General features: G+C 35.1%; 1 pseudogene; it reads right to left on the minus strand.

Moving 5' to 3' along the window:
* Positions 1–12,556: 12,556 nt before the first annotated feature.
* Rpl32-ps15 (ribosomal protein L32, pseudogene 15) lies at positions 12,557–12,944 on the minus strand (annotated as a pseudogene).
* Positions 12,945–13,262: the final 318 nt, after the last annotated feature.

Here is a 13,262-nt window from a genome sequence, read left to right on the forward strand (position 1 = left end):
TAAATAAATGAATAAAATAAATATACAAACTGAAAAAAGAAAGAACTCAGTAAGATTCATTTGTCACACATAGTGGATACTATCATATACCTCTGCAATTTATGTATCATTAATTTTTAGAACTCTATTGATATATACTTATCAATTTTATCATTCAAATGCAAGAGTATATTTTGTGCAACAAAACAAGATAGACATGAAAGTTTTATGTATACATATATTACATAGTATATTATTTAGATTCAAAAACAAAATTGTATTAATGTCTACTCTATGAAAGAAACCACATGACTATTACTGATTCTTGGTAGCAAACCCATGGAACAGCTAGTAAGACTTAGAGAAGAACCGATTACTATTATTTTCCTAAGTGGACATCATATCAAACCGATTTTGATAGTCATTTTTATACTCAAAGATTAATGGCTCTCTCATCCCTTATCAGAGAATCTTTTGTTTTCAACTGTTAATGCAGAAATCCACAAGTAGTTGAAGTACAGAACATAAGAGACTGTGGAATTCTTAACTCTAATTAGTATATCTACATCACTCCTTCCTCCTAGGTTCAGAAAACATCACAGAAGAAGCAGAATGATTGTGAAAGAAGCAGGCATGTGGAGAATGGGCAGAATGATTGCCTTGTAACAGAGTCACTGCATTTATGCATTATTTACCACATCAGTGGTTGCTTATGCAGAACTCAGCAACATCAGATAAGCTAACACTGTGGTGATTGGTTATTTTAATACCCATCTCTCACCAATAAATAGGTCATCCTGAAATTAAAAAACCAAAAGTAGTACAGGAAACCGGCTATTAAGTAGATTGAAGATTTATAAGCAATTGAGGAATTCTTTAAAGATGCAGCCCTTAATCCCATATCCATCAATGAATCACAATTGATATGGAAGCAAGAAAAAATCAGGTAAGGCCTGACGAATAAGTTATACTTTTTATTTTAACCTGGCAGTAGCAATAATATTTAAATCTATGTCTTATCTAACATCTATAAGCATAGTTTAAGCAACTGAAATATTATCAATAAGTAATACAAATATTCCCTTTGGTCTAGGAATGCCAAAGTAAGAAGTGGAGAAAATACAAGTAAAATTTTAACATAAATCGTGACTTCTGAACAGCATTCTGCAGCAATTACCACTCATCACCCATTACTGACTTCTCATCCATCATTAGAAAAACTTCTCCTGCAGCAAATGGGAACAAATACTGAAACCAGCTGGAAAATATATAGAGCACGAAACACTTTTGGATACAGTACTAGAAAAGATGTTTCCATCAAATCCTTCCTTTCAGAGTACAAGGAAAAATTGAGAAGCATACATAGGAAGATGGTCAGACCCAAAAGGAATGGAAGACACCATAGAAAGGAGGCCTTACAGACAACAGAACTCGTGACCACATGAACTCACAGAGACTTTAGCAGCATGCACAGGCCCTGCACAGTTCTAAATCAAATGGAGTCGCAGCACTGAGAGGGAGAGATGAATATCATTCCTCATCCCTAATGCAGAAGCTATCTCCAATTGACAACCACTCTCAAATCAAGGTTTCTCTCACAGAATCTCATGGGGCATACAAGATGCACTTTGGGATAGTCCCCATCAAAGGCAGTATAAATCAACAAATTAATTAACTCAGTGGTATTTTTCGAGGCTTTTTTAAAATCATAATGCTTTGTCTGGGCATAATTTTAACCATATATATATATATATATATACATATATATATATACACACACACATACATACATATAGTAGGTATGTCTTTATGCCAATTCTGATTTATATTTGATGGAATTTCTATATGGGTGAATGTGTATGTCTCTGTATCTATGTATGTTTCTTGTGTTTTTTCTTAATCTCATTTTTTATGTTGTTCATTTTTTGGTTTTTTCCTACTCAGGCTTATTAATCTTTATTTTATCTTACATTTATTATTATTATTGTATTAATTTTCATGTCTGTTTTCAAGTGAGTGAGAAGGGTATGGATTTCGGTAGCTGAGGAGGATCCAGTGAAAGTAGGGGAAGGGCAAGCCTACTCAGAATGCATTGTATAAATAAATATAGTTTTAAAAGTAAAACATATATACACAATGTTAGAAAGTAGTACCTTTTGGGGTTCTAAATATTCAAAGTAAAGATAGCCAAAAATATTTTTAAAGAAGACATATAGAAGATGAGTTGATCTAGCACTAGTGAGGTTGTCTTTAGTTTGAGTCTCCTGCACTATCATTTCTAGCCATTCAGAATTTCTAAGAATGCTCTGTGATAAAGACAGTGTGAATCCTGATACATTTCTTCCTATTGTCCAGTTTAGGTAAATTATGTAAATGACACTTCAAAGCAGATCAGAGTCATCAACTGAACTGCATAATTTATTATTCTGTCACATAGGAAGATGCCAGCCAGCTGGAGGTCTTTAGTGTAAGGACATAGTTTCTCTCCTTAAACTAGACAGTTCAGTATGCCTATCAGTAATCACTGTGGAGATATAAAGGCCATGATACTTAATTCATGATACACACAAGGATGAGAGAACTGACAGGCCTATAATAGCCTCAAGACATTTCAGAGCCATAAATAGTTTCTGCACTTTGATCCCTAAACACTCAACTATACAAGTATAAATATCAAGAGATAAATCTCAGCAGGATCATGTAGCAAAAACTGAGAACAGAATTAAGTTAGATTTATTCAATAGTAAATTCAGTGAAACATAATTCTGGCCTATATAATTGGGCTCAAGAAATTGTTTTCCCCTACTTAATAAAATGTAACATATAAAATAAAGTAAAAAAACTATTTTATGTTTTATGACATACTTAATTCCACCAGAATCCTCTATGTGATCATTGGTTTTGTGCTCTCAATTGGACCTAGTAGGCTCTTTATCAGGTGCACAACAAAAGACAATAATTTTCACTCCTTAACAATCTATCAGTAGTCAGGAGTTCATCTGGGAGTGGGAAGTTCCCTGTGCCTCACCCTAATCTACTGGCAGTTTATAAACCTCTTGTATAAAATCGTTGTAGGCAGTTATAGCTTTTGTTGTGTAAGAAATGCAATCGTACCTCCAAGTCCCTAAAATAGCATTTCACAAAACCACCATACCTTCTGACTGGTGGTCTTTATCCAGCTTCAAAAATTCAAAATAAAAAGAGAAAAGACTGTGGGTCATGAAAATATTTGATTAAGTACCTGCAAAGTCAATGGCCCAATTAATTTGATATAAGTTATGTTTGTCCTATGGATATTGTTTGATTGTTAGTAAGGATTGTACTTGTTTAGTAGAGTAAAGGCTGTAGAGTTTCCTTCAACAATCATGACTTCACTATGACTTTGTCCTTAGCTATGTTTTCAGCAGGAGGCAATGTATCCATTGTTAAATAGGTTTGAAGTTTAAGCCCAATTAGAGTTCTCTTCATTACTGTCAGGATAAATGTGCCTTTACTTAACTTTTTGGGTTCTCTTTTTGGTTAATACTGACCATAGGAATCATACCTGAATAGGACTGTTGGTTTCCTCCCTCTTTGGATGTTTCTGTGGTGCCTTCTCTACCACTAAAGGTAGTTTTCAGCAAAAGGGCATTTAGGTCAATTCTAGTTTAGGATCTTGAGGCTCTGTTGCTGAAGTATTTGATATATTTCATGGTTTTGTGTCAGCTGAACAGAAGCTAATTCTATCAGAATGAAGGAAACATCCAACTGAGAAAATACCTTCATAAGATCTTCCTGAATGGCATTTTCTTGATTAGTGATTGATAAGAGAGGTTGCAACACATTTTAGAAGACACCATCCCAAGTATGGAGGTCTTGTATTTATAAGAAAGCATGTTGAACAAGCTGTGGGGAGAAAGCCAGTAAGCAGCAATTCACCTTGGACTTTGTTTCAGCTCTTGCCTACAGTTTCCTGGCTTGCTTGAATTCTTATCCTGACTTTTTGTTGGTGAACAGTGTTATGAATACATAAGTCAAGTAAATCCTTTTCTCCTCAGTTGCTTTTTGGTCATGATATTTCAAAGCAACAAGCAAAACTAAGACATATGGTATATACAATTTTCTATTTTACTGTCCAAATATAACAGTCAGAGTCAGTAACTTCTATGAGCTCAGAATATCTGGAGATTTCTCACCACAAGCAAATAAGCAAGTAATTGTAGCAGAGAATACTAGCTGGTGATCCTATAACTCCACTGTATTGTTCTTCTGTCTACCTGGAAATGGCAATCAACTTCATAACTTAAGAAATGAATCTTTTTTTTCTAAAGTAGAATATCACCATCCAAACAGCTATGTTATGCTAAAGATTATAACAAAATTATTATTAACATAATGACTGGCCTTAGCGGAATATCTAATTTTGCTTATTGAACATAGCAATAAAATGTCTCAAAATAGCTTATTATTACTCAACCAAAAATCAGTACTTTGCACTTTTCAGCATTAAAGATTCTTCTTGCTGCAGATGGTAATTAACCCATCCACTCACAACAGGCCCATGTGGAAAAAGTAAAATTCATTGTAGTGTGGAGGTCCAGCCTCAGTGTGAGGATGGTCCTCAGAAAAGAGGGAATGAAAATGGTGCTGATTCAATAACGATTTGAAGTCAGTACTAGATGCAAGCTGATAGTTCAGGTACTCTCTCTGTTCCCTGATGATTCTCAGTATTTTTTATTTTTTAACTTCAGCTCATGCTTACTAGTTTAGTAGTTTAATAGCTTAATAAACAAATAGAGCCTGAACAGACTTTTATTTACTAAAGCTACATTATCAAGGCTTTGATCATTGTTAATAATTATCAAGAATTCTTAGATTTACATAAACTCTATGATTCCCTAATCAATAGTCCCAGTCCCTGTTTCCTTAGAGCAGAACCAAGCACAAAGACAAAGAACAAAGACCTATTTACTTATAGGCTTACACAGCCTGTTCTTTAAGTGTAGCTGGGCACAACTCTTCCAGTGTCCTGGTAGAGAAGACAGCAATATTTAGTAACTGCTTCCATGTAAGAATAGAATCAAGACAAACAGCTAAATTAAAATGATTCCTTACAAGATTTTGAATTTATATAAGTAAAATGGTTAGCTCTCTCTAATATCTCTTCATGAATTGTTATCTCCAATTCTTCAATCAGCTAGAAAAACAGAATTTTAACTTGTTGTGTGCTTCTATATCATCAATGCTATTCATTCCTAAATTATATATAAATTCTCATTTTTTTCTATCCATACCCTTTCATCCTGAGATCACTCTAACTCTCTATTTCGAAGTGTCCAAGTTAATCACGGCTAATCAATGCAGCAGCCATTGAACAGGTTACATGTGCTTCCTTGTGATTCCAAATTCAAGGCCATGTCTGGCAATGCACTATTCTTACAAAGGACAATGTAGGCTTTTATGGTCCTGGTGCTTATGTTGTCTAGATCCTCTTCCCAAAGGCCAAGCAAAGCAGGAGGCCTGTTTTTAATCCTACACAGCCCCATGAACATCTCTTTTCCTTATTCCTTAAAACTGCATCTGTTTCATTTACTCTGGCACAATTAAGTCTGAGTAACAGGGTAAGCATATTCCCCAGGAAGAAAGATTAACATAGAGTAGTAAAGACAGCAGATCAACTTTGGGGCAATAGCAACCATCAGCATGTGAGGGGGCCACAGGATCAATGACCTGGCGATGCTCCAAGGCCAGGAACTGTGTCACACCTCCCCTTGCGCAGCCATGCCAGACACGGTGTTGTAATATTTAGCTCTAACTGGAAATTCTTTTCCACCCTACCAATCCCCACACTTCATGGCAATGGATCTATGTAGGAAGGAGGTAGCAAGATCCTATGAGCCAGATATGGTAGATGACGCCAAGAAAACTGACTTCTACACAGAAGAGGGCTGGTACATATATGTTCTCACCAAGAATGTGGCTATATGTCCCAGATCTTTACAGTGTCAAGCTACACGACATCCCAGAACTGAAATATAGAAGTTATTCTGCTTAAAGCCTCACTCTTAACCAAGAAGTTATTTATAACTGACAGCTTCCGGGAGAAGGAAAATCAGTTTTCTTCAACCAAGTGACACTGGATATGTGTATCAACCACTGGCCAGTACAGACTCCTGCTCATAAGCATTTGATCAACACAAAATGTACTCCACTGTGTTCTTTTGTTGTATTTCTTTTTACTGATGATTAGCGACAATTTGACCATTCCAAATGATAAACCCAAAAGCAGAAGTGATAAAAAAAATGAGTTTTTAAAGCTTCATTTTAAAGTTTGCTTCACAATGATATTTTAAACCATGGATGTTTCTGTCATGTATAAACTCTTGAATATATATGTTGAATATTCAAGTGGATAGTTTGTTAGGGCCACATCATCCTGCTCCCCACATACCAACCTAAATCTTAGTATTTCACCAATTTCTAACAAGTGTCTGTTATCCATAATTGACTGCAGACTTTTTATGACAGTTTATTTTAGCAACATAGCTCACAGAATGTCAAGCCGTACCTAACACTTTTAGTACGAAAGACAAACACAGCACCAAGACTATCATGCATTTGCTGGTGAGATCTTTTTGGTAAATACAATCAGAATATTTCCAAAATAATTTTAATCACTTAGCAACCATTCAATTGTTTTTTTTCATAATGAAACCTTAATAATATCTCTAGACACTAAGCTTCCCTAGTTGATTCTATTCTCTGTATGTTGAAACATACAATGTTTAGAAGTTGCTCTTTGTGTCCTGATGGGCACAGACAATTGGGAGCCTTGTGTTGCATCTCTTTCTGAGTCTTATGCAAATCGCCTCTTTCATTTCTCATTTTAATTCATATCATTTTCCTTTCATAAACATGTCTGTGGGTGTTTTGTATTCCACTAAACTTTGATAGCAATAAATTTAGAGATGGTTTTGAGAACCTCCTAAACTTATAGTTTATGTTATAAACAAAGGATACCCTTGTAGGATGTTGGAAGAGTGTTTGTCCTGACAGCCTGTATATTCCAAGGAGGCAAATTCAGTTTTACCTGACCTCAGTCATTGTACGAAATTATTCACAGAAATTGTACAATGAAGCAAAAAACAACTTCTTCAAAGTGCAAATTGATGCCAAAATGCAAATTTTCTTAAATGGCTATATCGTGTGTACTAAAAAAAATGTATTTTATAATACATTGAGGTCCTCTTAAGTAAATAGAGCTGTTAAGCTAATAAAACATTGGCACAATAAAATAATCTATTTAGCAGGTTTTTAGTGGTTTTGCTAAATTGCCCTGACAAATTTGCAATCACAGGGCCTGGAATTTTAAAAAACTTAATGATTTGAATCATCATAAGGGAAACTTAAATTTTTATGTTCTTATTAAATACAAACTCTCCAAATGTGACATTTTGTGGGAACTGTTTCTGCCTGAGGTCCAAGTCTCTGTGAACTACATTGGGAAATGGAGAATTGGTCTTTTTTAATGCCAGGATCACAATTTTGCCATTTTGATATTTAATTATTAATTTTATTTTTAGTAAGTTGTAAATTTCATATCACAGATTTCAAGGCATTAGTGCTTTTTGTGGTCCTTTTTTTAGATATTAATACTATTTATCCTGCACAAGTATAGTACAAGTTAACAAATGTCAAGTAATGTATTTGCCAATTAAAGACTTTTCTATGGTTTCTGTCAAAGTCCTGAATTCAAGAAATAAGCAATATTAAACAGTCTTCTTTTGGTTTCTTATAAAAGTAGTGTGATAGGTATGAAAACATGGACAAATTTTGTATTTTCTTTGCATAACATAATAAACTGTCTCCCTATTTCAGTTATGCTTCTCTATATTGTGAAGCCGTCAGTGTTGTTCATTCATAGAAATCAAGTTACCTACATGAGATTAAAATTCTCTACAAATCAATGCCTCTAGTTTGTTTCAAATGACAGGAAATGGTAGAAAGGATATGAAAAAGTGTCTCCTATGAGAAGAAAATGAATCAAACCCTGCCAACTTCCCCTTAGAAATAAGAACGTTGGGTGAGTGGTGCATTCGTTAAGGTTATTTTCTAGGTTACAAAAGTGGATGAGCTGTGTGAAAGAATCTTGAACAAAATCCCATGGCAGAAGATGTCAGAGGCTGTTACTGGGAACTTACTTATTAAACTAAATGAACATGAATTTAAGATAAACTAATGTCTAATCAGAGATGTGTACAGAGTGAAATGCTTGAGAATTTACATATGTTTATATACTCTCTTTTTTCCTTATCAGGGATTATGTCGGTCAAAAAACCACAAAAGAAACAAACAAGGAAACAAACAAACACATTAACCAAAGGAATCTTTCCTAAACATTCTTCAGTAAAGAAACTGAAAGATTATATATTATAATAAAAAAGTAAACCTTACATTTTAAAGACTGCTGAAGCTTAAATACAATAACATGTTTTCCATACCAAAAATAATTATTTCTGACATACTATTTAACTAAGGTCATATCATTAATGTAGAACGCAGGAATTGAAACTATTTTAAGGAATGTTTTGGCAAAAGGCTAATCTCACTTTTAGTGATAGAGTATATATATGTATTTTATATACATATTATATATATACATATATATAATTTGCTTAATCAAGAACATAGATAGGATAAAAGATATGGATATAAGGTGTATGAGAAAATAAAATGGGATTAAAAAGCAAACAAACAAAAGCCTGAAGCTTTGGACAGAGCCAAAGTTTCAGCATCGAAGGAAACGGCACCATCCATCCTTTCAGGAGTAAAGGATAAGAGATTGATTCTAATGTTCAGTCAAGCAATTACAATAGTAGCATGGGATTAAGAAATCCCTTCCTAATAATGGTAGAAACTTAAGCTTTGGTGGAAAATCATTTATGAACCATTGGTAGGATGTAAATCAATGGCAAATTATTCATAAGCATATGAATAATAGAGTTCTTTTCCTCAGATGAAAATCATGAGTAGTTAAGATGTCTGTCCAGTTTTGTTCATTCTATGATAAAATTACCCAAGTCTTAGGGCCTGAGATGGCAGAACTAGTGACTTACAGATTTCAACACCAAGAATGAGGGGTTTCTTGTTCCAGGTTTTTGAAACCAAGGACTCTCTGGACTTGACATGTGGCAGGTCTTATAATCCTTTGCTTCGAAGAGCAGTGCATATCATCAACAGGTGACAACAGGCAAGTCTACTAGTGTACCAAATCATGTAAAGGTTTCAAAATGGGACTAACCTTTCCTAGAGTGGCTACTCTGATTAATAGTTCTAAGGTCTAGGATGCTGAAAAACATGGTATCCTTTAAGACTTGGCAGATCCCTAAACTTCTTCCAGTAATTTAGGCTCACATGTTCTCTGTTCTTATATGACAATGCTTTACTATCCTTTTAACCAATTTTCTTCTTAATCTGTCACCTTCCCTCTTCTAGGACTGTCCCTTCAAACACAGCACCCCCATAGTGGCTGACACTGACACCTTCATAGTCATTACTGTCTGACTTTCACTTTCTACATCCTCTTTTCATTCTACCAGATCAACCTCCTCTACTCATGATAAAGTTTTAGAAAGGCAATAATACATCCCAAATAAAGTAAAACATCTAGCAGTAGACCTCATGTTGCAAAATCAACTGGCTTAGTGGAAAGCTCTTGAATGAGGGCTAGTTAAGCTACAGAAGTGACATAAAGGATGTGTGTGGCAAGGCCCTTTCACTGATCTTAACAAGGCATATCTTGCAAATGAAGGGCCAGCCTTCTACTAGACCGCTGTCCAGAACGTGAGTTTTAATCCAGTAATGTGTAGAGGAAGCTCATTTCCGCAAGAAATTTTAGGCCCTCTTATCAATTGTTGATTGTAAGCGTCTACTTTCCTGAACTAATCTATTTAAACAATGTGTAGAAAATGAATATGAATATGAATATAGATTCTATTCCATAATAGGTCTCTAATAGAGTTTTCTTTAGTAATCTTTACATTTTTTCTGAGTTACCACTATTGACTTTAAGAAAATAATGGCTCTTTGTAATGGGTAAGACTTTGTGGTTACAGACAAAATGATTATGATTTGAGAGCATGGCAATATTAGTGGCTGTGTCAATTATTTCACAGTTATATATTACTCTGATGCTAAAATGCAAAGTGTATAATGTTGGCATTTCATAGCAGTAGTTGACAATTATCCCACTAAAACCTATCCATGAAGCTCATTTGTAACATTTCTCTATGTAATATATTAAATTTTCTATTATATTTGACAGCACAATACTTTTGCAAGAAGATGTTTTAGAAAGGAAGGTTTATGTTTTATAAGAGGATGTGTATAATAGTTTCTGCCAAGCTATTTGGTTGTATACTTGGTCTATAAGGGCATGCTTATAACAGTACCTACAGAGGTAGTAGGCAATAAAACAACAGTAGTTTGTTTTTTAATCGATGAGCAAACTTACTCTGGCATCCAAGAATTTAAACCTACAAGAAAAAAACTCCTGTCATTGCAGAAGATACAGCTGTACAAAGAGATACAAGTCCTTAGAACTTATAAGGTTAGTCACATGAACTTTGTGTTATAATTCTTAGCAATGCATTTGACTGCTTGAGCTCTGTGCTGGTAGTAAATTTTATTCATGTTGACAACAAAAGTAATTGATTTGAACATTAAAACAGGCATCGTTGGGAAAGGCTTAACAGGCTCTTTTTGCCCTACTTTTGTACTCCCTGCATTTCTTCTTAAGTAAATAAATGGGGAAAGGCAAGTACAAGCCCAGTAGTTTAAAAATGAGATATTGGGAAGAACATTGTTAGAGTTTTATGTAGCAGTAAATATTAATAAAAGAATCTGTATCATCCCATGCCTATTGCCAACACCAATGGGGTCACATGGCATCTGTGGGGTATTTTCGTCTCAGTTCACAAAGCATCTCACCTGCTAAGCTCTCAGTCTCCATCCCACACTGTTGCCAGCTACTGTCTAAGCCCAGGAGCAGTCACACTCTTGCAACTCTCTTATTGCAGACTTTGCTCACATTCCCAGCATCTGCACTCCTGTGGTTATAGTCAAAACTCTCAGTTACCTGTCAAAATCAAAACTCAATAGGCTTGTAATTTAGCAATCAGATTTATATCTTAAATCCTCAATCCAGAAAATGCCTACATAATAAACTCACAATCAATAGATAATGGTATGAATTGCCCACCTAGATAAGACAAACGTTCTATAAAAATCCATCCCTTAAGAAGTAATCATAATTACCTGTGGCCCTTCAAGGCCACATGGATCTGGGTTGTCCTTCTTTGCCTCTATCTTGGTTCTTCCCTTTCTTTTCCTCTTCCACATTTTACAAAAACTCTGCCCCTTCCTTACTTTTTCACTACCCAATCTAAGGCCTTGTCTTATCTTGTGCCAGCCCTCATCTGCATAAAGACAACAGTCTACACTTCACGCTTTCTGTCTAATTAAGAGAAAACTTTGTTCTCAAATGTAAGATGAGCACAGCTATTACCATTTTGTAATCTACAAAATATCAAATACACCTAACACTGAGCCCATCATTTAAGTCAGTTAAATAGTACATTCTGTTATCTATTTTAGCCTAAGACTTAAAATTCTGTGTATTATGTCTTGACTAACTTGTATACTATCTGAAAATTATCCTATTAAATATGTAATCTCAATATTAAATAGCCTGAGTGGGCTATGAAACTATAAGTAGTCTTCAACCCCATTAGAAATCTGAGAAATACCAATATTATCTGAAAATACAGGAAGCACAACAGGACATCCCAAACTGAGACAAGTTGAAGAGATAACTGTTTACAGGTAGAGTCCCCTGTTACCAGCATATAAGCACATTAGTCTCCAGTCTTCTGGCCCAGTATCATCTGACAGAGCTTTTAACATAGAATTTTGAAGGACTGATTATTCTGACTTGACAGAATTTTGTAGTTTGTCTTTTTCTGGACAGTATTTGTCTGTATACAAAATAGGCAATTTCTGTTCAGGGGCTACCTAGCCACAGTGTATTACCTCACCTGCAATTAGAGATGCTCAATTTCTTCTTTGAATCCATAAAGGGGGAGCTGCTAGGAGCAGATGTGTCTCAAAAAAATAAATAACATTAAATGTCACATTTTGTGAATCTGATGTTTTTGAAAACATCTAGCTATGTAAGTAATCCATAATTACTCTTAGTTATCTCTAATAAATTATCTTGAAAATACTTGAATAGTAAACTCAGAGCCATGAATTTGCTATCTGACCCTTAACTCATATGTGCAATCATCTCAGCTCAATAATATAATCAGCTCAGCCCTATACTCTCAGCAGTTATAGGACTGGGTCTAAGCCTTGCATTCTTTCTTTCTTTCTCTCTCTCTTTCTTCCTTTCTCTCTCTCTTTCTTTCTCTCTCTCTCTTTCTTTCTTTCTCTCTCTCTCTTTCCTTCCTTCTTCTTTCTTTCTTTCTTTCTTTCTTTCTTTCTTTCTTTCTTTCTTTCTTTCTTTCTTTCTTTGCAGTTTTTGTGGCACATAAGCCAACTACTCATTCTCTTTGCTGTGTAGCCTGGCGTTGGGATTGGTGACTCTGATGGCCAGCTGTGCTGGTCTTTCTACTATGGCTTTTCGGTTCTTAAAGGACACATTGTGAGCAAACTCAGCACAGTAAGATTTGTTGCACATCAGCTGCACTTCCAGCTCCTTGACATTGTGGACCAGCAACATGTGGTTGGTTTTCTTGTTTCTCCCATTACCCAGTGTTGGGCATCAGGATCTGGCCCTTGAATCTTCTCCGCACCCAGTTGTCTATGCCTCTGGGTTTCCGCCAGTTTCGCTTAATTTTCGCATATCCATCTGACTGGTGTCTGATGAACTTCTTGGTCCTCTTTTTGACGATCTGGGGCTTCACCAGAGGCGGAAGGACAGCCATGACGCCACAAAACAGATGGCAGCCAGCTCCCAGGCAGCGCCGAGTAAGCTAAGTCTTGTATTCGTAAATGTGTTGCATAAGCACAATGTCTATATTAGAGTAGCAACATTAATTTCAATTTTATATCAATAAAAACTCGTAGCAACAAAAATTTTAAATTTGTGTCAACTAAATTATGTACCAATGTAAGAGATTATAACTTCAACTGAGTAACAAATATAAGAATTTCTACCGAATGAAATTATGGCTGTACAGAAAATTCTCACTAATTTCTACCTGTCGATTATGACCATGTCCTTTTTTTTTCTTACATTATTT

Source organism: Rattus norvegicus, chromosome 11 (genome assembly GCF_036323735.1).
Source record: "Rattus norvegicus strain BN/NHsdMcwi chromosome 11, GRCr8, whole genome shotgun sequence".
NCBI classification, from domain to species: Eukaryota; Metazoa; Chordata; class Mammalia; order Rodentia; family Muridae; genus Rattus; species Rattus norvegicus.